The sequence below is a fragment of the Ambystoma mexicanum genome, chromosome 1p, assembly GCF_040938575.1.
Source record: "Ambystoma mexicanum isolate Mex_15411 chromosome 1p, UKY_AmexF1_1, whole genome shotgun sequence".
Classification (NCBI taxonomy): domain Eukaryota; kingdom Metazoa; phylum Chordata; class Amphibia; order Caudata; family Ambystomatidae; genus Ambystoma; species Ambystoma mexicanum.
Genome location: NC_090921.1, coordinates 402,083,911 through 402,111,670, shown reverse-complemented (window position 1 = coordinate 402,111,670; position 27,760 = coordinate 402,083,911). Strand labels below are relative to the sequence as shown.

At 47.1% G+C, this 27,760-nt stretch overlaps 1 protein-coding gene across 10 annotated transcripts in view; it reads left to right on the top strand.

Annotated features, from left to right (window-relative positions):
• The window catches only part of EPS15L1 (epidermal growth factor receptor pathway substrate 15 like 1), a 2,005,341-nt gene that overhangs the window by 1,098,685 nt on the left and 878,896 nt on the right, over positions 1 to 27,760 (top strand). The window lies entirely within an intron of this gene.

The window sequence follows — 27,760 nt, the reverse complement described above, 5'->3', positions numbered from 1 at the left end:
TTGCTGTATGAAATGGCCATTTGTTAAAAATCTTTATACTGAAGCACTATTAGGATCCTAATGAAATGTATGATAGGATGTCTATCTCATTAAGGTTTGTGTTTATAAACAAAAAAAAACTTCTTGTTTGTATATTGTGCCATCACTTCTTACAAACACCAAGTTGGTCAACTTTTGATTAAATTTTGTTTAACTTTTTAGAGTTGATTGTGAAATTGATGTTGAAAATTGATGCCCCTGGAGAAGAGTATATGAAACTCGCAACGCATTGGGCCAACCTGAAACAATTAATAAAAAGCAAAAGAAGGTTTTCTCTAAACAAAAGGAGTCGCTGAATTTCTTGACAAACCTTTATTGATTGCATTGTGAATATTCAGGCCATAAGAATCATCAACTAGATATTGAATACACTTGACTTTATCATTTAGGCTCTTTGCCTTTTAGAAAGTGTGCAGGGGACGCAGTTTTCCAAAATCTGGATTTCTATGTTTCTTGGTAAAATAAGCATCCATGGGTGCCTTTACCGGGGCTGTGGAAACAGCCTGCGGTAAAGGTGCACTGAATCAATAAAAAGGTTCACTGCCACCAGCCATTGAAGGTAAGGTTGTCCTTGTAACATAAATGCTACATTTAAAATGAGAATGGGGATACTCGGTATCTCCCCAGCACACCACATAAGGTGGGGCTGCTGGTCTCGCCTAATAAAATGTAAAAGGGATCCAAAGATCCTTTCTACCCTTGGGAACTGCAGTTCTCTCAAGGTTAGCCAGCAAAAGTTAAAAGGGGAACCCCTAGTGCACCCTAGCAACAATAGCCACTTATTGCCAAAACGTTGTCAAAGAGGTTAACTTTTAGTAGACACTATGGAGAGTCTTAAAAATGACACCCATAAAAATAATAAAAGACTCTGAGGGAAACATAATCAACCAGTCCAGCAAAAAAACCAGTCCTTTCTCCCCTCACTTCCAGTGTTATGCAGATGACACCCAACTCTTCTTCAAACTGCTGGCTGATCCTCTCTCTATTTCCTCTACCATTCCTGATTGCCTATCTGCTATCCAGTCCTGGTGTGTCTCTAACGGTCTCTGCGTCAATGCCAGCAAGACTGAGATCCTTACTATTGGGACTCCTGCTCCCTCCTTCTTCCCCTCACTGTCCACTCTCTATGGGCTCTCCCCTCTTCCTCAACTGAAGCCAGACATCTTGGAGTAATCTTTGACTCCTCTCTCTTTCTTCCCTTTTCAATTTTCAACTCCAACTCCTCAGAGGTATTCATCCTTTCCTCACTTTTACCCAAACGCTCAATGTCCCTGGAGCTATGGTACTCTCCAGACTGGACTACTGCAACAGCCTCTTCCTCTTCCTGAGGCTTTTGCTTGGCCTCAAGCCCATGAACCATATCTCTCCAGCCCCAAAATCTCTCTACTGGCTTCCGTTTGCTGCAAGGATCAAATTCAAATCCCTCTGCATCATCCATAAGGTTGTCTGGGGGCCAAGGACCACGCTGTCTACAACTTGCTCTCACCAAATACTCTCCTGCCAGATGTTTACGTTCTTCCGCCTCCAACTCTCTGCGTGTCAAGTGCTTTGCTAAGCAGCGAGCTGTTGGCAAATCTCTTTCCTCGGTTGGCTCCCTCCTCTGGAACAGCCCCCTCCACCCTTCCTCTCCATCTTGAACTGGATTTTCTCAAATTCCAGAAACTCCTCAAGAATTTCCTCTCACCACCTCCTCCCCCCTCTCCCTCCCGTGCTAAACCCCTCAGTCGCTGTGATTGATGGCCTGAGCCTTTGTGTTCTTCTGTCCAATAACCATAGCCTCCTCCATCCAACCCTGCACTTGCCTTTGTGCCCCCACTGACCTGTGCTACCCCACAGGCCTGCACTTATTCATTGGCAGGTGTCCACCCACCAAGTGATCTCTACCAGGCACATAGTGTTGGTTGAAACTGACTCTCTAGCACTTTCTCCTCTTTGGAACTTCCAGTACTTACCCCCGCCCCTCTCCCTTCTCTCTCTGTACTTGCATGATCCAAATGCTCACAAGGCCTAGTAGGACAGCCTTCGTCCATCCGTGTTATTTGCCTTTTTCCCCTCTCTTCCCTTCCCCTTTGCCCTCTTGGCACTTCGAAACACAATGTCTTGATGTAGAAGCATCTTACGAAAGCACAATAAATAAATACATTCTTTGCATCTTGGAATGCTATGATCTGGCTGTTAAGGATGTTCTTCAGGGTCTCGGCACTCATTGGACCAGAGGACTGGTTGCCAGGCCACCTCTGCCCTGGAAAGGCAGGGGGGGGGATTCCTGTCCTGGATATTTGCCGGACGGCTACATGGGTCTCACTGCACTTGTTTGCCAAACATTACTGCTTGGATTCCCAGTCTAGGCAGGATACTTGTTTTGGTAGAGCGATACTCCACTGTTTGCTGGATGTAGGTGGTGTCCTTTTGCTACCCTCTCCAGGTGTATGTACTGCTATGTAACTCTATCATAGATAAGCAATCTGAGGGAAGAAAAATTTCATTAGAAGAACAAATGACTTACCTTTGATGTTCTTTCGAATGGATTGTGTACTCCGACGTATTCCTCATCTTTGATAAATCAATTGCCATCTTGCTGGCCTCAGACATTTTTTCTCAGTAGAGGGTGCTGCGCATCGACGTCCCTCGAGTTGGTGTCCTTTGAAGGCCTCCGTATCGTCGCCGACGTCACTATAGGTATAAATAGTCTTGCGCAGCGTCCGTTGCGCAGTTCCGTTTTTCTGCGCTTTGTAAGCCTCGGAGACGCAACACTCGGTTCTACTCATCGAAAAATCTTTGAAATCTTCGAAAAATACTATATCCTATGATGGCATATTCGTCCGAAACATCGACGCCACGGTCCAGCTTCAAAAAATGTCAAGATTGTGGTAGAAAGATGTCATTAACGGATCCTAATAGGATCGGTTTGTGGTGCCTGGGGTCAGAGCACCAGTGTTCGGAATGTGAGGACTGCATTTCGATGACGGCGAAAGCCTTGAAGGAGCGTAGGGGGACGCTAGAAAGAGGTAAGACAGTTAAATCTTCTACCCCTTCAAAATTGTCCTCGGCTTAGTCGAGACATTAGTCTCCTCACCACCGAAAGAAACATTCCTGGTCAAGATCTCGAAGCGGTTCCCACCACTCTTCGAGATCGAGACACTCTAAGAAGAGGCGTCATAGATCTCCCTCCTCTTCATCCTCGAATTCCCCAGAAAGGGTCACCTGCCTCACTAAACACAGCTCTCCAGCTAAGTGGGAGGAATTTCTCAAGAAAATGCTTAGGGTCTTCGAGAATGCGGCCGTGACCCGCTCGGAGATGCCTAGAGGTGATACCCTGGGTGAAAGACCCGAAAAACAAAAACGCTGTGAGTCGTCGAACCCGGCAAACAAAAACCCCCGAGAGCATCATGAACCCTCGAGTAAAGACAAAAAGTAATCGGGTAAAGCTCCGTCAAGGTACCTTCAACGCACAAATCTGTGTCATCGACGCCGTCATCGTCGACCCCGATGAAGGATACGTCCTCAAACCACAACTACGCCACTGGCACCAGAGGTGACGATGGTCCTGACCAAGGCTTCGAGATTGGCATCAACAATATTGACGACACAGAGTAGGATTCCGGTCCTCTCGAGTACATCAAGGACCTTTGGAAGTTTTTTGACGCCATTTGCGGGTTTGTCGAGACCTGTAACGTCTACATCAACAACAACCACCTTTTCCCAAGCAGTATCCACTAATTTGGCTCCTTCTGCTCTGGAAATGGGTTTTACCCCTTCTTCAAGATCTGATTATTTCAGAGCTTTATCCTCTATATATGAGGAAGGGGAGGACTCTGACAATGGGAGACCTTTTGGGTTACAAAGAACAACAGTACCCATTCCAGAGGAACTAATTTCTGAGGAGAATAGATTGAAAGATCTACAAGAATCTTTACAAGGTGCCAGTGGAATAGATACCTCTCCAGAGGAAGAATTTGCTAGCTCAGAACCTGGAGAACATGCAGAAATGCCAGAAAAGTGGTATCTATTCCACTAGCCCTTATGGCTAGAATTATGCAATTTATGGGGTGGACAACACTTGCACCCTCTTTCCAACAAGATGATCTTACTGACATCTTAGATAAAGGTCCTCAAGAAGACCCTATAGTCCCTTTTCATGCTGCATTGCAGAGAAAAATAGCTGCACATTGGGAGACACCTGCAGTTATCCCTGCAGTAAATAAACAACTCTCTGCGAAGTACAGAGTATCCGCCTCAGACCCTGAATATTTAAGTAAGCACCCAACTCCAGAGAGTTTAGTAGTGCAGGCAGCGACGTCGTCAAATAGTAAGTCAGCATACCCCAGTATACCACAAGACAGAGACAACAAAAGATTTGATGCCATGTCTAAAGTCTTTTCAGCATGCAGTATGGCACTTAAATGCTACTTGCACGCTAGCTAGATTCAGCCACACCCTTTGGGAGTGCGCTTCCTCAGCGGCTGATTGTCTCCCAGAAGGGGAGGAACGAGACGCATTCTTGAACATCATCAAGGATGGGAAGGATGCAATGTGTGAGTCCCTCCAAACAGGTATCGACTCTGCTGACGGCATCAGCAGAGCCATGGCAGCGAGTAACACAATCCGCAGATTTGCGTGGTTGCAGAAGTCTGGTTTTGTTCCTGATGTACAAGCCAGGCTTCTGAATATGTCCTTTGACGGCACCTTTCTATTTGGCAAAAAAAGCTGATGACAGCCTAGAAAAATTGCAAACATCAAAGGCGGCAGCAAAATCACTTGTGGCTGCAATCCGTCAAACTCCAAGTGGCCCCACAGGTACGCCATGGAGGGGGAAGCCCTTTTGTTTTTACTCCACATTCGGAAAAGGCAGAGGGCAGCCAGCTCAAATGGCCAGAGACTATTCACCCGTGGTGGACGGGTCAAAGGTACTAAACCCGCATCAGCAGGTGCCGCTTTACCCTCAGCATCTGCGTCAGCCGCTTCTAAACCCCTCTGAGATCTCCCCACACAAAACACCAGTAGGAGGCAGGTTAACTCAACATCTGACAGAATGGCAGGCTATTACATCAGATGCTTGGGCATTAGAAACAGTTGCCCAAGGTTACTGCCTGCCTTTCCTACACACTCCTCAGTCATCCACCAGGAAACAACTCTTTGAAGCTTCCAGACCCGCTCCTTATGCAGGAGACTTTAGACCTGCTAGAGAAAGGTGCCCCATAGAACCGGTACCTGTAGCGGAGAGGAACAAGGGTTGGTATTCTCCCTATTTTCTAATACTGAAGAAGGATAGAGGATTAAGACCCATCTTGGACTTGAGAGAATTAACAAATTCCTCAGGAAAGACGAGTTAAAGATGGTAACCCTTTCTCAGATCCTTCAGGCCCTCCATCTTCAGGACTGATCGGTATCTTTAGACCGCCAGGATGCTTGCTTTATGTGCCAATCCATCACAAGCACAGGAAGTACCTGATGTTCTCCATTGGCATCTCTCATTATCAATTTCGAGTTCTGCCGTTTGGGCTGACCTCCGCCCGAGGGTCTTCACCAAGCTAATGGCGGTTGTGGCTGCAAGTCTAAGGAGGGAAGGGATTCATTTCTACCCCTACCTGGACGACTGGTTGATCAGAGCAGTGTCCCCGGAACAAGCTCAGATTCAGCTAGATTGTTTACCACTTCCTCCACAAGCTGGGCTTCTCCCTCAACTTAAAGAAGTCAGATGATACCATCACAGAGACTCCAGTTCATTGGAGCAGTCCTGGATGCATCCCTGGGAAAAGCCTTGCCACCAGAGGTGAGGCCTCAAGATATTCTACAGATGGTCACCAGGTTTCAAAATGCCCAATGTGTACCAGCCTTCGACTTTTTGAGGTTGCTCAGCCTAAGGGCATCCTGCATTTTCCTAGTGCAAGAGGCTCGCCTGAGGATGAGCTCTCTCCAGTGGGCGCTAAGGACCCAGTGATCACAATTCTCAGGGAGGATGTCGGATCTCCTACTAATCCCGGACAGAGTGGCTCGAGACCTTCAGTGGTGGGCCTGTCGGTAGAACATCTTGAAAGGAGAACAGTTTTGGCAACCATGGCTGGAGATAACAATAGTCACAGATGCCTCACTCACGGGGTTGTCAGCCCATGCCAACGACTTGACCATCAGCGGTCGTTGGTCTCCATCAGAGTCCAGACTACACATCACCCTCTTAGAGCTTAGAGAGGTCAGACTAGCGTTGAAGGCTTTCCTGCCATTAGTACAGGGAAAGAATGTCCTGATAATGACAGACAACCCAGTGGCCATGTATTGCCTCAAAAAAAGAGGAGGCATAGGGTCACTGCCAATGTGCAGAGAGGCAATGCAGCTCTGGTTTTGGGCAATTCAAGAAGGAATCTATCTATCGGCAGTTCACCTAGCCGGAGAGAAGAACTTGACGGCGGACGCACTGAGCAGGCAGAACACAGTCCACGAGTGGGAACTAGCTCAGGAAGTCCTTCAAGAGATCTTCGCCCTTTGGGGAACCCCTCAAGTAGATCTGTTCGCAACCAGTGTCAACCGGAAGTGCGATCAGTATTGCTCAAGGGAATTTCCCCTGAGAGGAGCTCTAGGGGACGCGTTTGTAGTGGACTTGGAGTTTCCACTTCTGTAGGCGTTTCCTCCAGTCCCCGTCATTCCTCAAATGATCAGGAGGTTGAGAAGATTCCGGAAACCCATGATCCTAATTGCCCCAGATTGGGCCAGGCGAACGTAGTACCCGGATCTTCTAGACCTATCCATATGTCCTCAGGTTTGTCTTCCACAAAGAGAGGATCTTTGCTCGCAGAAGGGAAGTCTGGTTCTCCATCTGGATATCAGGACCCTCAACCTTCGTGCCTGGTTTCTGAAAGGCTGAGATACAAGGATTGGGATCTCCCGGATGACGTAATGGAGGTGTTGCTTTCAGTCAGAAGGCCAGCAACAAAATCTTTATACCGCTGCCGTTGGAACAAATTTCTCAGCTGGTGCAGCGGAAAGAATATTGAACCCTTTTCATGTAGTACACCAATGGTGTTATCTTTTTTGCTATATTTGGCCAATTCAGGTCTTCAAGTTGGCACAATCAAGGGCTACCTCTCAGTGCTGTTAATCTTCAAGCGCACTGTGGAGGCGCCTTCATACTTCACATTGCCCATAGTGATTCCATTTCTAAAAGGGTTAACTGTTTTCCCCCAACTCCTTTTCAGGTTCCACTGTGGGACCTAAACCTAGTCTTGAAATTTCTAATGGGTACTCCATTCGAACCTCTTAATTCCTGTTCATTAAGGTTTCTCACTCTTAACAGTCTTTCTAGTGGCTTTACCTTCTGCCAGAAGAGTGAGCGAATTACAAGCTTTGTCTTGCAAACCTTCTCATACAATCTTTCACAAAGATAAGGTAGTTCTCCAAGTGAAGCCGAATTTTCTCCCAAATGTGGTCTCAGAATTCCACATCACACAAAAGATAACCTTATCCTCGTTTTATCCTCCTCCCCATCCAGGGAAAGAGGAAGAGAAATTGCACAGGCTGGATGCAAAGCGTGCCTTGAGTTTTTACATTAGCAGACTTGCATGGATTAGGCAAGCAGACCAATTGTTTGTGGGGTGTGCAGGGGACAAATTAGGTTTACTGTTAGGCAGAAACCTGTGCAGTTCTCTCTGGGACCACTGCAAAAGATTTAGGACTACAGGTGTTTGGCAGTAAACCCACTTGGTAGCAGTCTGTACCACACAGATTCACTTGGTAGCTGTGGCTGAGCAGTCAGACTTCCCTCAAGAAGAGTTAGGTAGTATACAGAGTATTCACAATAGGTCAAGAGAACACAATAGAACAAGTAAACACTGACCAGGGCTTGGTATAAAAGAGATATAATTATTTATTTAAAACCACATCTAGAAAAACACACAGGCACGAATAGTAAGCAATTCAAAAACACGGTCACTAAAAGATATACACTCCCTTAAAAGAATATTAGACAAGTCTTAAGTAAAGCCCCACTTATTTTCAGACAGCGGTGAGCGCTTAACGTAGATGGCACTCCAATAATTCGTTTTTAAAAAGGGAGAGAAAGCAGAGAATAAATTGAAACAGATCCCAACACTTTTTCATGAACACAACAAGAGAGGAAGGCAAAGTAACACCGTGAATTCAGAGTCAGTAGGCCGGATCCGTTTTAAGAGGATCAAAACGAAATGTGTCCAAGGTCACACGGTTTCAGTGCACAAAAGTCTTGTAACGGTTCAAAAAGGAGTTGGACCAAAGAAAGGGACCAGTTAGAGGGTCAAGGCGGCCAGCCCAGTCCAGAAGGTTAAGGGGTTATTATTACCTTGTTGCAATCTTTAGAAAGGGAGGCCTGGCGGACACTGTACCTTAAAGTGGTGAGAACACTCCAGCGGGGGCAGTTGTTCCTGGCAGCGGATGCAAGTCGGTGCTTCGTCTGGGGGAAGACAGGATCTCGTTGTGGAGGAAGACAGGAGTCTGTTGCACTGCCAGGGAAGAAACCAGCCGCAGAGTTTCTCAGGTACAAGGAGCGGTCCGTTGATTCGCGGTCCAGTGGTAAGTGGCTATCCGGCTGCCGGGGTGCTTGGCACGGGCAATTCGACCACAAACCGGTCTGGGGTGCGAAGAGAAGAAGGTAAACTGGTTGTGCCCTCCAGTCAGGGGAAGAAGCTTCTCCAGCCGGGAGATCTTCTCTGTCGTCAGGAAGTGGTGAGTCGGTTCGGCAGGGTTCCACCGGTGGTGTCGTTGTGGTAGGTCGGCTCAGCTTCTCCCTCGTCGGATTCTCAGGTCCTGTGGCGACTTCGGAAGTTCCAGTCCCCAAAGCCCTGCTTTTATGCAGCATACCCCCATTCACTCAGCCTAGCTGTCAATCAAACATGCTAAGTGGTGAGCCGGCCGGCTCACCACTTCGGCCAATCACACAAGAGTGCGACTTGAGTTACCAAGGTAACTCAGTCCAGGGTGCCTAAACCCACTTCCACACACCCCCTGTGGTACCCAGACAGAGTGGCACCACTATTGGAGGCTTCTGTGGAGAAGCCCGCCAAAAAGTGGAACAAAGGGCTCGACTGGGGTTAGAGTCACAGAAGAGAACACAAATGCCATTTTAGAATCGAGTCCTGGCAAAAAATACCAACCGGCGAATTAATATTAATTAAATAAACCGGCGGTATGTTCGAGGCTATGAGAATTAAATAATTAAAGTTGGTAGCCTCGAACAATGGGAAAATCCCATAGGGAAATATTTGCGGTGGAATATAAAAAGTAGTTTCCACTGCCACCAGCCAAAACTCGATCAGGGGGGACGGAGACGTGCCCCCTCGACTAACAGACCCTGGGGCAATCGAATTGCCCCGACCAGTACGTCCTAAATATGATGGTTTGTACTGGTTTCTGTTAATAAATTGGGACTAGTAAAGCCAATGGTGACTTTACATGCCCTGGGAGACAGTAGTCAGTCCCAGGGTATGGAGTCTATGGTGGGGTGTCACTATGACACCCCTGTGTTACTGCACGGAGGGTGCTGTGTAACACACATAGTAAAAACGCATGAGACCCTATGGAGTAAAGGACCCCATAGCCCATAAAACACATTAACAGTCAAAGGAACACCATAAATCATGTCCAAGAGTGGGAGAAAGAGTCTCACTCTTGGCAGGAGAAAAAAAAAACCTCCAGAAATCAAGCAAAGCTGCTGGGGGACTCACCAGGTTAGGAAATTCAGCCTAAAGAGAGAATTCTCCCTAACATTTACCTATTAGAAAACAAACCATCTCAAGATGGATTATATTAACCATTAAAGAGTGCTATAAATTGGCAGGCAGACAGCCCCCTCAACTTCTCAGCAATCATTCAACCAGGGGTATCGCAGCCTCTTCAGCTCTCCAAAGAGGAGTTCCAATTAAGAACATATGTGCGGCTGCCACATGGTCGAACAGATGGTCGTCCGCACATGCTTTCACTAAATTCTACAGTCTTGATTCCTCCTCTAGCCAGGAGACAAGATTTGGAAAAGCTGCGTTGCACTCTGTGCATCTTTAAAGGGAAACATTTTGTTTTACTCCCGCCTCCTCTACACATTACTGCTTTGGGAGTCTATCATAGATAAGGAATACGTGGGAGGACACAATCCATTCGAAGAACAAATTACTTACCAACTGTAACGTTCTTTCGACTGGATGTTCCTCCCACGTATTCCTTATCGCCTCTCCCATCATTCCCCGGTCGAGATCGCCACACGACAGGACCCAACCATCGCAGGACGGCAAGTGTGACGCACGTAAAACTCCCTCCGAGGGCCGGTCGTCCGCAGACGAGGCTTCGGCCCTTCCCACACCCGAAAGTCGACGCTCGGCGTCCGATCAGGTAGTAGGCCTCAAACAGTCAGATAAACACGGCTCTCGTCGCCGGGGGGGAGAGAACATAGAAAGAAGTCCTCAAACACCCCTCATAGGGAAAAACGTCTCATAAAGAGTAGCCTAAGGAAACTAGGCCCATCCCTCATAAGGATAAACCTGTAGAGACTAGGCCTAAAAATCTGGGGTCATTCCTCCCAGAGATGAAGACTCGGGACTTCCTTCCCAACCCTTGGTAATCCCAACTTCAGCAGAATGGTCTTCACAAGGTCATGAGAAGAATGTCCTTTATGGCCATTTTCTACGAAAAGGACCCTGCATACTTCAAGAGATTCCAATCCACTCCCCCCACCACAGCTCCCTCTGGGTCTCAAGTCTCTGCTCAACCTTATCAACCCCCTTCTAAAAGGTCTCGTACAGAAATTCCAGTGCTTAGCACAGTCATAGAGCTCTATGACCCTGACTCCGAACACGAAGACCTCTCAATTGTAGATGTAGCCGACCCTTAGTACAAGGACGAGGCAGCAGACCCTTATTATGGGGGATGATGACGACCAAGAGGCTGACCCAGAGGCCAATATGTATCTTATAGACTCACCTATCGATCAGGACGCTCCTATCGTTGATTCTCCGATTGACAACCAACCTCTTCTTAATGAGGTGCTAGCCAGGGTGGCAGAGCACTTTCAAATTGACACCGAGGAAGTACAGGAGGATAAGGATCCTTGGGGACAAGAAAAAAATAGCGCAGTTTATTTCTTTACTCAAGTCAGTACAGCGCAGGACACAACCATCATTCGAAGCCCCTAACCACACACGGGCCGTGAACCCACGTGTAGAAAAGCTTTTTAAACCTGCGCCTTCTGACCCAACGTATATTAGAGGGCAGCTTAAGCTAGACTCATTAGTTGTAACTACAACTAGGAAAAGAGCGGGCACCCCCTTGCTTCCTCTGAGGCCCCACCCGACAAGGAAAGCAAAAAGATTTACACTATGGGTAGGAAAGTCGCCTCCTCTGCAGTTTACCAAACCAGAATTGCAAACAATGCTACCCTTTTGGCCAGTTATAACTGCCACAAATGGGAGCATGTGTCGGGGAGCATGTGTCGGCTCTACTATCATCTGCCTCAGAACCACTGAAATCCCAGCTAGCACAGTTGCCTGCAGACAGGAGGGCAGTGTCAAGCTGCTTACTTAAGACCAACATTGACGCAGTGGACAATACCGTTAAGAATCATTGCTTAGGGTACTGTTATTAAACGACATGCGTGGCTGCAGCAACACTAATAAACATGCCTATTGAACCCAATGTGCCGTCGAGGACACCCTTAAGACAGCCAAAGACGAGTATGACGCACTTAAATCGTTGGGCCAACTCACCAACAAGCCACCCGGCTAAAGGGGTAATGGCCATTTTGACCGTTTTCGCGGCCAAGCTTCTCCACAGGGGCCCAATTACAGTCAAAACCAAAGCTCCTCCTGGGGAAATAGTCAGTCCTCCCAGGCCTATCCTAGAGGACAACGCAGAGGTTGCGGTCGTGTAATGGGAAACCCCTCTCATGGTGGCACCCCACCTAAGAAGCAGTGACATTCCGCTTCAGGTGCCCTCCCATGCCTCTCCTGTAGGAGGGCGCATTTCCAGCTACACCCATGCATGGGAGGGAATCACCTCAGACAGATGGGTGCTGTCCACAGTAGCAGGTGGATACTGTATGGAACTCCTCCCCCATGACCACCCCCCACGACAAGAGATCCACTCAAGAGAACACCAGAGTATTCTCCTCGAGGAGATAGCCACTCTTCTAATAAAGGACACCATTGAAGTCGTCCAGGCCAACCAGGTAAACGGGTATTTATTCAACTTACTTCCTTGTTCCAAAGAAAGATCTAGCAATGCGCTTTGTGCGCCCTGTAAACAAGTATGTCAAGCCACAAAAGTTCTGCATGACTACGCTACAAGAGGTAATCCCTCTTTGCCTCGTGCATTTACCTAGTTCCTCATGCAGGCCTGCACATGCGAGTGGTTGGCGAAATAGCGGTCTCAGGCAAGTGGTCAGTGGGACGATCTAGTGGTCATTTCGCCAACACTTGTATAAAATCTTCACCGGTGGACAAGGGAAAATCTGTTGAAGGGGAAACCACCCAGAGAGATAGGCAATTGTCACGATAGACGCCTCTCTAGCGGGATGGGGCGCTCATTACCTTCATCACACTGCTCAGGGTCTGTGGTCTTGCACGGCAGCCCAAAACCACACCAATATGCTAGAACTTCTGCCAGTATTGAAAGCCCTTTGGGCATTCGAATCCCATTCAAAGAACCAATCTGTGCAAGTCCTAACAGACAACACTACAGCAATGTTTTATATCAGCAAACAGGGCGGCACACTGTCTCCAAATCTGCCCGGGCTTGCGCAGCAAATTTGGAAATGGGCACTCAAAGTAAAGATGGTCCTCTCGTCACAGCATGTTCCAGGGGAAGTTAAATCTCTACAAGACTCACCTCTTCCCCACAATAGACTTGTTCACTACAAGCGAAAACAGTCAATGCCTAGACTTCACATCCAGGTTCCCCTAGCCAGGATCCAAGGGGAATGCCCTATGGATGAACTGGTCAGGGAAATTTGCTTACGCTTCCCCCCCCCCCCCCCAACACTTCTCATGAGGAAGGTGGTAAACAAGAAACACAAGGAACCGATTACGCTTATCCTAGTTGCTCCTATGTGGGCAAGACAACCATGGTATCCACATCTGTGCAAACTGGCGATGTGTGATCCCATCAAACTCCTGTGCCAGGACAATCTACTCACTCGACATGAGGGACTAACAGTGCACCCGCATCCTCACTCAATGAACTTGGCAGCATGGCTCCTGAAGTCATAGAGTTCGGACATCTTAACCTGCCACAGAGATGCATGGATATCTTGAAAGAATCAAGAAAACCAAACACTAGACACTGTTACTTTGACAAATGGAGACGATTCGTCATTTGGTGCCAGTCTAAACAAATCAACCTCATGGAATGTACTCCTTCCCACATTCTAACTTATATGCTCCATTTGCTAGATGCAGGGTTAGTATTCAACTCCCTAAAGGTCCACCGGACAGCTTTATCAGCCTATACCACTTCCCATAATAAGGTCTCATGGTGGAAACTACCTGTCATCAAGACATTCATGGAAGGAGTAAAGAGACTCCCCCCTCCTATTTCAAACCCACCGCCAGGATGGGATCTCAACGTAGTACTCGCTAAGCTCATGGGACCCCCAAGGCACAAGTCTAGTTTAAAACACCTGACTTACAAAACCGCCTCCTTAGTAGCTATCATTTCCATAAGAAGAGTGAGTGAAATACAAGAATTGTCAGTACAGGATCCTTTTTTTGTTGTACACAAAGACAAGCTGGTTTTACCTACTCACCCTAGGTTCTCCCCTAAATTCATCTCCAAATTTCATGTAATCCAGTCAATTGAGCTACCGGCTTTCTTCCAGGAACCAAACAGCTCAGCTGAGGTAAAACTCCAAACACTAGATGTGAGAAGGGCAGTCCTCTACTATGTAGACAAGACCAGACCGCTAATAAAAACAGATCAATTGTTTGTCTCCATAGCGCCAGGCAGAGAAGGTGACTGCATTTCAAAGAATGCCATCTCTAGGTGGATAGTCACATGTGTACAACTGTGCTATTTCCCATGAAATAAGACACTGCCTTTTACACTTAAGGCCTATTCCACCAGAGGCACAGGAGCCACCCTGGCTTTCATTGCAAATGTCCCTTTAGACAGTATTTGCAAAGCAGCTACATGGAGCTCAATGCATACTTTCACTCAGCACTACTGCATTGACACTTATTCCAAGACCGATAAACAAGTGGTACAAGCGGTTCTAAGACATTTATTCGCTCATGAACCTTCTCACATCCCACCTCCTTCTTCTAACACTGCTCGCTAATCTATGCACAGCATGTGATCTAAGCAGATTCGACAAGCCTCAAAAGGGATACATTGCTCACTGTAATCGTATTTCTGATGCTTGTATCTGCTAAGATTCGCACACGCCGAACCTTCTTCCCTTCGGAGAGAAGGCGCATGGATGCTACACCTCATGTTACCTCAAGTCAGAAAAATTACAATCTGAGGGACCTCGACGCGTGCGGGATCATGGGTACAGTGTACGTCGCACTAGGGATAGTATTACTGGCACGCCCTGTCGACGTCCCTTTTCGAATTTTCGAAAACAACAACTGTAATACTCTGCAGCTTCCACTAGATGTCGGCCTATTCCCAGCATGTAAATCTTAGCAGATACAAGCATCAGAAATACGATTACGGCGAGTAATATATCCCATACATTCACCAGAGGTTCTTAAAATGCATTCAATGACTTCAATTGACAAAGGAGTTAAGTAAAGGGATGTAGTAAAGATGGAACCAAGTCGCAAGTGATATTCCCTAGTGCCAAAAAGTCACAGGAGCCACAGAGCTTCTCCGCAGAATGTATCTGTAGAAGATATGTAACTTGTGTTGGTGATTGTTCAAAATAAGAGATGCAACAAAGTTACTAAGTAAGTAAAATGTGTTCTCATTTTTCAGATGGTACTACCCAGGCTTGATGACCAAAAGTCAGTGGAATGGAAGTATACAAAGAGACATGTTCTCAATGTTATCCTATGAAGGACAGTGGCAGACAAATGCTTTGCGTTTACTTACACCGCTGAATCCAATTTTCCCAGATGGTTTGATGGGCTAGCTGGGGGTAGCTGGAGGTTGGATTTTCCATCGTTGGTTCCCGTGAGAGGTGCCCAGGAGCTGCAGGTGCAAGGATTCTTCGGGTCAGAACCAGGAGCAGAGTGCAACCCTTCGCGATGGAGAAATGCAAGTTTTACTGATGCAGCCCTCTTGAGGGCACTTCACAAGATGTTGTCACATGTGGTTACTGCACAGAGATGACGGTCGGCATCTGTCAAGTCAAGGTTGTAGTAATACTTCGAAGACAGGATTCCTTGAGGCTGGGATTCAGAAATTTGTCAGAAAGGCAACGTATATTACAAGCTGGAGGCCGCCAAAATTCCGGGTGCAAAAGTGAAACGGTGACTGTTCCAGCAAGATAGCTTCTGGACAGCTGGACTGTCGACACCGGGTGGTCCAGGGACACTTCTAATGGCTGAATCCTTGAAGACATGTTGAAACTAGTTGGTCCCATCAGCCCAGGAGTTTAAGCATTGCACAGGGAATTTGCAGATCAGGTAGTCCAACAGGGCTGCACTGGGCCAGACGCAGAAAGGAATGTCAGCCATCTACAGAGTGTTCTTCTGATCTACAGTTGGCTGTTCTTCTGCGAAGGATTCTTGTTTCCAATGCTGAGAAGAAAAACTCCAGCCTGGAAGCAAGTCCAAGCCCACAACGTTAAGGATCTGCACCATTCAAACAGCCAGCCGTTGTCCAATCAGAGACCATTGTTGGTTTCGCTCATGCCCCACTCTGACTCGCTGGCACCACAGATGTGGAGTGCGGCCAGACCGTCCCAGCCACTTCTTGGGCCACACATGCTCAGAGGCAGCTCTAGTATGCGAAAGGAGCACTTTTATGCAAGTGCATGACTGTATATGGGATTTCCGATCCTGGCAAGGCAGGAAGAAGGGCAAACAACAATATGGGGAAGAACAAGCGAAATTCTTGTGGCGTCACCATTTTAGGGCACTAGCCACGTTTAGAAGCCATAGGCACTAAATGCGAAGGTGCGCACTAGAAAGAACCCAACATTTGGTAAAACATCATTGTTGTACCAGCTTGTCTTTAGGCACATATAAAAGTAACTAAAAATCACAAGTCATAAAAGGCTAGGGTGATGCAGCACTATCCCCGTTGCACAGTATTGTAAGATGCTGTGTGCAAGGTTAAAAAAAAAAGCAAAACAAATAAAAGGGTAGCATAGTTTCCCAGTACTGAAAGTCAGAAGGACTGATCAGTTCCCCCCATAACAATTGAGCAAAAGGCAGGGAAGCTGAAGAGGCTTTACTTCCACTACAAAAGTTAGAACAGTTTAAAAACCGAAAGAGAGAGCTCTTTCCTTACATTGGGTAATGCCATCTTGAGTACCATAGACTCAAAACAGCTATGCCATGTAGGTAAGCCCTATCCTTGGGCCATCTTGTTTTTGACCTTCTTCCTTCCCGCTGAGGTACAGAAATTGTCACATATCATATGCACTTTCACGGGATCCGGCTCAGAATCTTGAGGAAAGGTATGTGCGAGTGATCTGTTGTAAATGTGGTCAGGAATTGCTGGACCCAATCCACATCCATGCCAGAGCATGTCTGTTGGTAAGCAGATGTGCTGTTTGAGGCGTCCAAGATTTGACCTCTTACCTGTTTGAATGGTGCAGGACCTTTCCTTTGATGGGATGGCAACGTCAGTACTACTTAAAGGAGCCAAGCAGCTATTCTCAGGTTGCCCACTGGAACAAGGACCCCGAAGGAAGAGGAACTTGAGCTGAAGACCCGGAAAGACTGTTTGTGGACAGCCAGCACTGCCCATGCAAATCGTCACGTCAAACCCTGCGTTTCCTTACTGTGTTCCTAGAATACCCTCACCAGTGCTTCCATCCTTGGATTGGTGACACCAAACAGTTCTGACCCCTCGATGAGGAGCCTGTCGTCAGAAGATGTCGGGAGAGCCCCAATGACCTTCTTGTGTGCTGTCCAGCCTGACCAAAGGCCACCCCACTGCACCAGTCGCCATTCTGATCTGGAGCTGGGGACTCTGCAGGTATTCGACCTGTGGCCAAAGACCATTTCTCCTGCTTTTGATGCACCCCTGCACGAAGAGGGGCCTTCCTGGAACTGGGCCATTCCCCTCAACACAAATCTCACCAGTCGCCCCTCGATTTTCATTTTCCTTACTGCTATTCTGAGCTGCCGCGTCCTGGAGGTTTCTTTCCGTCGTGGGACCCACTGTGGCTGCTGTTCTGTGGTTTATGACCTGTTCAGCTGTAAGTTTGTTGGAGCCATCTTAGAACTACAGATCTGAACTGCTGTGTAGCTGGATACAATCCCGACACCATCTGTAGCAACTGCACCTGCGACCTCTGAACATCCCATCGGTGGTGACTGAGTACTCTAGGGGGGGGTCACTCAGAAAATCAGAGTAAGAGTTGTGAGTGTTTGGGTGTATGGATGCACCTTCTGCTCTTTTACACACTCCACTGTAAATGGTGCAGTTGTAGCCCAGAATTTCCCCACCCCCAAAGTGTGGTGGAATTGAGTGTACCCCTGAATTCTATACCTGTTGTTTGCAAATTTGCTTTTATACAAAACACATTTTTTAGCCTATTGGCTTAGCTGCAACTTGTGCAGGGGAATGCTTGAGACTTCTTACCGCCTTTCGGGCACATACCTGTAACTTTGACTCTTGTTAAGGCACACAGCCTACTTACCTGATAGGGAAGGACCCCTTAAATTGAAGTTGGGTATGTGGTTGTTGGTTTATTGCATCTGTCTTTTCACTTTGCTTGCTCCAGCTTTTATTGCTTTATTTCACAGAATTGATTTGCTGTATTATTACAGTAAACTGTAGGTAGTATCACTTTGAGTCTACCTGGTGGAGGGTTGAGGGGGTGTGTGTCTGTGTAGGTGTGTGGTTAACTTACTTTTTCTGTAAAGATTTTCTGTATATTTCATGTATTTAATTACATTTTTTTGGAGGAATCATGCTTGTGTATATTTAAATTTAATTTTGTTATAATATAGTTATTTTGTATTCCAAAAATAGGCCATGATGCAGGCCGAGGGTAGCTCCCCCGCCGCCAAAAGGCGCCAAGAGTGACGATGAACTGAGTGACAGCTGTGGCTCTGAGACAGAGGCCATTGAGCTTTCTTCAGAGCAGCCATGCTCCGAGTCGTCTGTCCCCGGTAGGCAGGCCACCGATTCTGCTATGGGGAGTGTACACTCCAGTGACAGGGAGGGCACACTAAACACAAAGGAAAGCACACAACCCCCAGGGCCTCCACAACAGACTTGTCGGGACGGGCAAAGACGCTAATGGGTACGCTGATATCTTCGGAGGAACCTGCCGATCCACAGGGTCGGCAGACCCTCCCGCAACAGTCTAGTTGGCATGCATCCGGGCACTCAAGTGACAAGGTCGTCAACACCAAAGTCCATAAGAGCGCTGAGATGCCTCATAAGAGCGTGCCGGCGCATAAGGTTTCGGCAATGTCAAAAACCGTGACAAAGCCGCAAGGGGCATTGAAATCCCTTCCGCACACCGCTAGAGATCCGCGAGCATCTCGCAAACATCTCGGCGGCAAGTAGGCCTAGAGACACGTCGAAGGACACGTCCAAATATCGAGAAGGTCAGGAAGAATATACTGAAGGTTCCCAGCCCCTGTCTAAGAAAGTGTCTGACAAAACACGACAACCTAAGAACACAGGTCCCCAAGAAGAGCCCTTCCCCCCTCCAGACCCCTCTGGGTCTTCCTTATGGACCAGGAACAGGTTTGAGGGATATATGAATAAACTTTCTAAATTTGGGGACTTTTCAGAGAAGTTTATCACTCTTAAAAGGCATAGGTAGGAAGACCTTTATCCTACTATGTCTACATTTCAACGGACCTCCAGTCACTCTCCTCATGAGGAGGTGTTTGATCTAACAGAAACAGAGGAGACCCCTCAGGACCCGTATGATCAGGGTGAGATCTCTTTGTAGAACCTATAGACCACTCCCCGGATTGGGGTGAGGATCAACCTGTGCGTGAAGCACCATGTCTGTCACCGACCAATACCCCTGACCCAGACACAGTGTGCATGGATCCTCCCACATCGCCTATAAGACAGGCATCTCCCACAGATGACCAGATGGCGTTCAATGCTATACTGAAAAAAGCTGCAGAACATTTCCAGATTGCCACGCAAGAGGCGGTGCAAGACCCCGACTTCGTGGAGGTTTTTTGAAGGAGAAACCACATGCAAGCCAGGCGATACCTCTAGTAAACTCCATCAAAAGGCGTATTGCCCCTTCTTTGCTCACTCCATCGTAAACAAGGGCAGTTAACCCACGAGTCGAGAAACTCCCCCTCCCCCCCTCGCCTAAAGACCCACTCTACATCCAGGGACGTGCCACTCCAGGTTCCCCAGTGATAACAACTAGGAATAGAGCAGGTGTTCCCTTGTCCATGGCAGAGGCACCGCCGGACAAGGACTGCAAGAAATTGTATGCCCTGGGTAAGCGCATCACAACAGCAGCAGCCTAGTCCACCAGAATAGCCAACAATACCACATTGTTGGCTAGTTACAGTGATGCCCAGTGGAATCTACTCCAGGAAGGCCTGCAGGAAGTCCCAGAGCCAACACAATCAAGCCTGATGTCGGTTGTGTCGGAGAAGAGGCAGGTGAATCAAAGCATTCTTAAAAACACCATGGATGCTGCAGAGACAGCTGGAAGAACACTAGCCCAAAATACCTTTTTGAAAAGGCATGCATGGTTGAAGAATTCAGGGTTCACCGGAAACGCAAACAACCCTCATTAACAAACCGGTAGAAGACTCTATCTTGTTTGGAAAACCGGTGGATGAGGCTTTAGTGACTACGAAAAAGGAACATGAGACCATAAAGTCACTAAATGAGATAACTCTGAGACCCTTACAGCAGCGAGGTGGTAATTCTCGCTGCTCCTTTCGCTGACAATCTTTCCCACGTTCCTCCCACAATCCGTACGGAACAGCAAATACATGGTCTTCAAGGCAGGGGGCAGCTGCCTCTAACCAATATCAGCCAAGAGGACAGCGCTGTGGCAAAGGAAGGGGTAGAAGCACCTCCCTTAGAGGCTCCCCGACCTCAAATCAAAAATGACCTACTGATCCGGGTCCCCTCCCATGCCTCCCCAGTCGGGGGATGGATAACATGACTTTTCCAAGCATGGAAGGGAATTACCACAGAGCGAAGTAGTCTCCGTTCTACATGCAAACAAGGGGATTTATTCAATGTACATCCTTGTACCCAAAAAGGATCTCACCATGCGCCCTGTGCTAGGCTTGCGCCCAGCGAACAAATTTGTCAAACCACCAAAGTTTCGGATGACAACACTGCAAGAGAATAATCCCTCTAGTGAGATAGGGGGATTACATGGCAACATTGGACATGAAAGATGCATACTTTCATATTTCAATGCTGCCAGCGCACAGAAAACACCTAAGGTTCATGATAGAAGACAGACACAATCAATTCAAGGTCCTCCCCTTCGGCATTGCCTCAGCCCCAATGGTATTTTCAAAGATACTGGCGGTAGTAGCGGCTCACATGCGCAGGTAGTCCATTCCAGTCTATCCTTACCTCGACGACTGGCTAATAACTGGGGACTCGCACAGAACATACCTATCAAACACCCAAAAGACAGTAGATTTACTCTTCAGTCTGGGATTCTCAATAAACGAGAAGTCCTGTCTAGACCACAGCCAAGTCAAACTATTTCTGGGAGCTCTAATTCGGACAGAAGATGGCCTGGTCTTCCTCTCCAACAAGAGGGTTCAAAACCTGCTGTTCCATATCCCTCACTGTGTAGCCAGCCGTGAGGTGACAGTACGCAAGGCCATGCGACCGTTAGGAATGATGGCTTCCTGCATTGACTTAGTCCCACACGCACGTTTGCGCATGCGTCCCATACAAGAGTGGCTCAACAGCCAATGGTGTCAGGCCAGCGGACAATGGGGCGATCTAGTAGTTGTCTCGGCAGCCCTCGTTCTCTCTCTGCAGTGGTGGTAGAGGGAAAATCTCATGAAGGGGAAGACCATCACCACCCCCGCAGTAGAAGTCACTCTCACTACGGACGCATCTCTGATGGGGTGGGGGCTCACCTCCTTCATCGCACTGCGCACGGCGGTTGGTCCCCAGCAGTAGCGTCCCACCACATAAACCTGTTGGAATTGTTGGCAGCGTTCAAAGCCCTAAAAGCTTTTCAGACACAATTTATGGGGAAGACAGTACTGGACCTCACCGACAGCACCACAGGGATGTATTACCTGAAAGGGGGGGCACACACTCTGCAGGGCTATCGAAACTGTCCCAGAACATTTGGAAGTGGGCAATCAAACACAGGATATTCCTCCCGTTTCAACACGTTCCAGGGGAACCTCATCTTCTGGCCGACGTGCTCAGCAGAGACTTCCCTCTACCCACAGTATACGAATGGCAGCTACACGAACACACAGGGCCTCATTACGAGTCCGGCGGTAGCCATGCCGGAAAAACCAGCAGGCTGCCGCCGGACCGGTAATACCATTCAACCTCCGTGATTGCCGGAATCACCAGGGCATTACAACCCCGGTGACCCGGTAATTCGCTAGGCGGAATTCTGTAAATCCGCATTCCCATGGAGTCCCATAGGATGGGGACCATGGAAACACTGGTTCCGTCTATGACAGAGCCAGTGTTTCCATGTCCGCCTGCAGGCGGGTGGTGTTACTCCTGCCAGGTCAGACCTGGCGGGAGTGACACCTGACGCCTGCAGGACTCGGAATCAGCCGGTCCGGAAACAACGGTGGCAGTGGATCTACCACCACCGTTGTTTCCGAACCGGCTGACTTGGAAAGAGGCCATAGTCTCCAACGTCTTCGCAGAAGGGGGCTTCCCAGAGATCGACTTGTTTGCAAATCTGGAGAATGCACAATGCCAAGATCACGCCTCAAGGTACCCCCAGAACCGCTCCAAGGGGAACGGTCTCTAGATAACATGGTCAGGGAAATTTGTCTATGCTTTTTCCCGCCGGAACCTTACTCAACAAGATAGTGCACAAGTTGCACCAGGAACTAGTCAAAATGATTCTGGTAGCCCCCATGTGGGCCCGCCAACCCTGGTTCTCCCATCTGATGGCGATATCAATCTCTGATGAAATTACCTTGCCTGTTCAACATGCTTTCACAAGACAAGGGGGAGACACTCCATCCTTGCCCGCAAACTCTCAACTTAGCGGCCTGGCTCCTGAGGTCATAGTGTTCGGGCACCTCGAACTTCATCAGAGATGTATGGATATCCTTAAGGAGGCAAGGATGCCTAACACCAGACATTGCTACTCCAATAAGTGGAAACTCTTTGTCATCTGGTGCCTTTCAAAGAGCATCAATCCCATCAACTGCTCTCCTACTCACATTGTATTATACCTTACTCGTCTACTGGACTCAGGACTGCTTTTTAATTCACTGAAAGTCCACCTGGCTGCATTTTCAGCATACACTACGTCCCAAAAGAAGTCGTGGTGGAAGATCCCGGTCATCAAAGCTTTTATGAAAGGGGTTAAAAGACTTAATCCCCCTATGTCAAACCCGGCCCCTGGGTGGGACCTAAATGTGGTGTCCCCCTTTGAACCAATGCATAAGGCTAGCCTTAAGGCTCTCACTTACAGACTGCCTTCCTAGTGGCAGTCACTTCAATCAGAAGAGTCAGTGATTTACAGGCCCTTTCAGTTCAAAACCCATTTGTTAAAATTCACAAAGATAAGGTGGTTTTGCGCACTCACCCTAGATTTGCATCAAAATTCATCTCAAAGTTCCATGTGAACCAATTAATCAAACCACCTACCTTCTTCCCGAATCCCACTAGCATGGCAGAAAAGAGCCTACAGACACTTGATGTGCGAAGAGCGGTCATATATTATATGGAAAAAACAAGACCACTAAGAAAAACAAATCAGTTTTTCATTTTGGTGGCCGCTATTAGAGAAGCAGATCCTGTCTCTTGGTCGGCCATCTGAAAGTGGATTGAAAACTACATCACACTCTGCTACACTCTTTCCAAGAGAGAACTACCCTTCAAGCCTAGAGCACACTCTACTCGGGGCACTGGGGCTTCCATAGCATTCATTGCAAATGTGTGTCTCATATCTATTTGCAAAGCAGCAATCTGGAGTTCTGCACACACCTTTACAAAACACTACTGCCTAGATACTCACTCTAGGTCTGATTCACAGGTGCGACAAGCAGTACTAAGACATCTTTTTACTATAGTTCCTTCTCACACCCCACCTCCAACTCTGGGTACTGCTTGCTAGTCTATGCACAGCATGCGTCTCTAAGCAGATTCACATCAGAAGAAATGCATTACTCATCGTACTAGCATTTCTGATGATTTTATCTGCTTAGATTCACATGCGCCCACCCTTTCTCCCCGCTCGGGGTAGAAGGAACATAGACATCTTACAGCCTTTCTGTACTCACTCACGTTAGTCATAAGACTCCCTCACAGCAGAAAAAATACAATCAGAGGGACCTCGACGTGTGAAGGATGTTTGGTAAACTACACATCATGTTAGGGATAGTGTTACAAGCACACCCATGTCGATGTCCCATTTCGATCTTTGAAAGGCAAGATGCAATACTCTGCGATTACCACTAGATGTCGGACTATATGCCCAGCATGTGAATCTAAGCAGATACAATCATCAGAAATGCTATTACGGTGAGTAATGCATGTCATATTTGTTGTAACATTTATTATAATTGTACATTAAATGTACTTTTCAATAGTTTTACATGTGATACATTTGTTTGAGTATAATTATTTTATGAAAATATTATATGCTTTTAAGTTTGTGGGTGAGTTAAGGTTACCATGGTATTTGATTGTAATATATTTTTATTATTATTAATTGATAGTTACCTTAACTCTATTATTTCTAATGTGTGTCAATTAAGTTTTTGTTGGTTTAACCTTACATTTTTTCTAAACATTTTTTCCCAAATTATTTCAACTTTCTTTTATGGTTATGTGATTGTTTTGGTTTTCTAGTGATATGGAGTGAGTGTTTATAAATTTGTCTAATGTGTACATATTCTACATGTAATTTCAATGTGGTTCACACACTGTACCTTTATTCTGAGCGCGAGTTACATGTACGTGTACATTTTGCATAGAAGGTTGTGAAGAATCTGAAGGGATTCTCATCATGTGGCCAGCGAAAGGCAGACACTCTCTGATGCCGACCCTGAGGGTGGTGTACTGCGGGAAGATATGTTATTTATAATGCACTTAATACCCATAGGTTTCTAAACGTGGACACAGGGATCAAACCTGTGGTGCTCCATGTCGTCTTACTTCCAAGGCAAGCACGTTGCCACTGAGCTATCCTCCCAAGATCACATGGGGTGGGGGGGGTCTGACCAGGAGGACTGGGAAGGAAACCCCTTTTTACCTTTCCCCATAATCCCTCCCTTTTGATGGCTTTTTGCCAACTTGAAGTGAGAAAATCTAACTTTTCCAAATTAACCCAGAACCCCTTTGGGACTGAGACGGATAAGAGGGTGCTGAGGCATGTAGGATTGAAGGACAGGCAAGTAGGTCTAACAGCTCTTGCCAGGGTCAGTGTTACTCACCACCAGTTGGACTGGCCGGGCCGTTGAACAGACAGAGTATCCAATGGACAGGAAACCTCAGTCGCTGCTGAGAATTGCCCTAAAAGGGCACCTCAGACCGGACTACCTCACTTGAGGCAGCTCTTTATGATAATGGACCACCTTGACTGTATAAATAAGACAGGCAGGTTGGTGTATTACCCAAAAGAGCGGGGAAAACCACGCCGCCACACCAAACTTCAAAGAAAAGGCACATATGTTATACGGGGATATGTACAAGAATAGGTCTAGGATAAGGATAGGTACCTGAAAAGGACTTGGCAGCTAGACTTAAGAGAGGAGTCTAGAGAAAGGAAAAGAAGGTAGAGGCTTTAATAATTGAAGTCCTATTCAGATGGGCAGAAGAAAGAAGAAAATAGAGAAAGCCTTACCCCCATAGTTGAAATAAAGTCCATAAAGAACACAACGACAGTATAAAATAATAAACAGGATGGTTAGTAAAGGGTAACTCCCTGGACGGCACGAGGGTCGCAACTAGGGCTGGGATGGTGCAAGGAATTCAGCACAGCGTCCAGCTTGCACGTGTGATACACCAGTGAGTTCTTTAGTCTCTAGCAGATTTCCCCAATAGACAGAAATAAAGAAAATAAGGCAGTGAACAAAAAGTACAATTGTTGAAACTTCTTACTGAGGATAACAGGAAAAATAGCTCTTCTTAGCAGACACCAGGAAGTGGCTGACCCTGGTGAATTCCAACCGGAGCGTCAAGGATGTTCAGGCGGAGCAAAAACAATACGTGCAACGGAATGCACAGCCACGCGTATATACCTGTGGCAGGAAACAGTAGCAAGTTCGGATAGCCTTGCGGAAGTGAATTCAATGGCAGACAAGGCATCAGACAAAAGAAGGTAGGATAACTTTCTGTGGTCAGAGTCGGCAGGCAGATCCAATGGCAGACAAGGAGCGTGCAAGTATGAGGTCGAGGGACAATTCTGAAGTCAAAAATAGGAGAAGATCCAAAAGACATGAATGGCGGTGAGAAAAAACAAACCAAATGTGAAGCTCCGAGCTTCGTTTCACTTTAGTTTTTATAGAGAAGAGGGCATGTGCTGCCAACGTGCGTTGATTCGCTGGGGCGCGTCTGAGTCAGCTGATCGAGGAAGCGCCGCACGGGCCTGCGATGTGGTTTACCCAGCAACCGCCAACGCTGCCAGAACTGGGAAGCGAGGAAAGATACCCGATCATGTAGGCGACGGATACGATGCAGGCCGAGGTGCACGGACCGGAGCCTGGGTGTAACAGTCGGGCAATTAACAATAATGACCTGCACCGGATATCAATTGCTCCACCTAAGAGGCATAAAAGGCTGCACCAGGACGGGGGAAGATAGATGGAGCTGTATCAGGAGCTGGGATGCCTACAGCAGTAGCAGAAAGAGAAGAGCATGAGGTTGGGGATTCATGAGAAAGTGTGATCACACAAGGCATACCAGGACACGAGGAAAGCAGATTTCACCTGCAGGTTCTGAGGGGGGTCCTGTGTTCACAAACCCTGCTTTGTCGTAGCTGCACTGGGCGAGACTTGCTGAAATGGAAGGATTTCCCAGTTGCGCCTGGTGGCTGTGATTGCAGAGCCGTAATCGTGCTTCACCCGAGGCCCGTGTAAAGAAGCAACCCGAGGGACAGAGGAGTGAAGGAGACTCACCGTTGACCAGGCCGGACCGGAGACACCCATGCTGCAGATGGATGTTGGTCCCACGAGTGCCCAATTTAGTATCAGAAGGAGAAGACGACATGAACTGTAAGCAGCCCACAACCACGGTGTTCCTGGAGCCGGTGAGAGAAACTCTGTACTTAGGTTAACTTTGAAAACCTTGCCGGTAAGTGTTACCAGCTCTATATTGACTTGCGTAGGAGTGGAAGCGAGTAGAAACAGTTTGTCATTCTGAAGTCTTGCTGACAATGGAAATGTATCTTGCACACTAATAATACAAGTCGGAGTGCTTGCGTATAAAGAAAAGATTTCCCATTTTGCATTGTTAATGGTTTCACGTTACCGGAGTGTTCGCTTGTCTCCATAATATAGTTAAACCAACCCTGCTGAAATCTTTCCTCCTGAAATCTGAGGTGGTTCTTGTTGTAAAAGGTCCAGTGTCCTCTGATAGTTGTGACATTGTTATCGAAAGCTGGAAGTGTGGCAGTACAGCTTCAGTGCAGCTACTGGAACCAAGAAGGTCTGAATAAAGCTGGGGAAGTGAGCTGGGTGCTTGTGAGAAGATTAAGTCAACAAGCTGTTATGCTGAGAGAAAAGCAGTCAAGAAGCAAAAAGTTATACTGGAGGCAGTCAAACAGACAGAAGAGGCAAAGTTTTCTTATAGCGTAGGAAAGAAAAGTGCCTTGCCTACCTGGGATGGTCGAAGAATCTTGTCTGTAAATTGCCTAACAATCCTAAAACACAAGGTTGAAGCAGACATACCAGTACTGTGGTTGTGTATAATACTGTCAGTGGATTTTGTATTAAAAGTGGCTGAAGTAGTATGATGCTGGTCTGGTTCTACAGTAACAGTAGTAGAGGGGTGGTTGTCCTGAGGAAAGCAACACCCTAAGAAGAAGCAGAGACTGCAGAGGTCATCAATACTTTGAAAGTTGTTGAAAAAGAAGTTGTAAATTTATTCTTTGAACTGTGTCAACATAATCTTGGAAAGAGGATATCCAGGATTATCATTGGTGCTGTTTTTCTGGCTGGAATTTGAAGGGGAACATTTCAACAGAAAGCTGAAGAACTATTACCAGTGGATTTTTGTTTGAACTTTTGTTTCCTTTGGAACTTAGAAAACCTGGTTCAAGACCTTCATTTCCTTTTGCACATTTGGAGAAATTGACTCTGAACAATCCTGGGGAAGAGATTTACCCAGGACAGGTGAAGGTCATCTGAATTACTATTTGTTTGATACTTGTTTATGATTTACTTTGATTGTGTTTATTGTTTAGTGTGAGGGCCAGTTTTGTTTATGCTACGAATGATCCCCTTAGTTTCTAGACGAGGTAGGG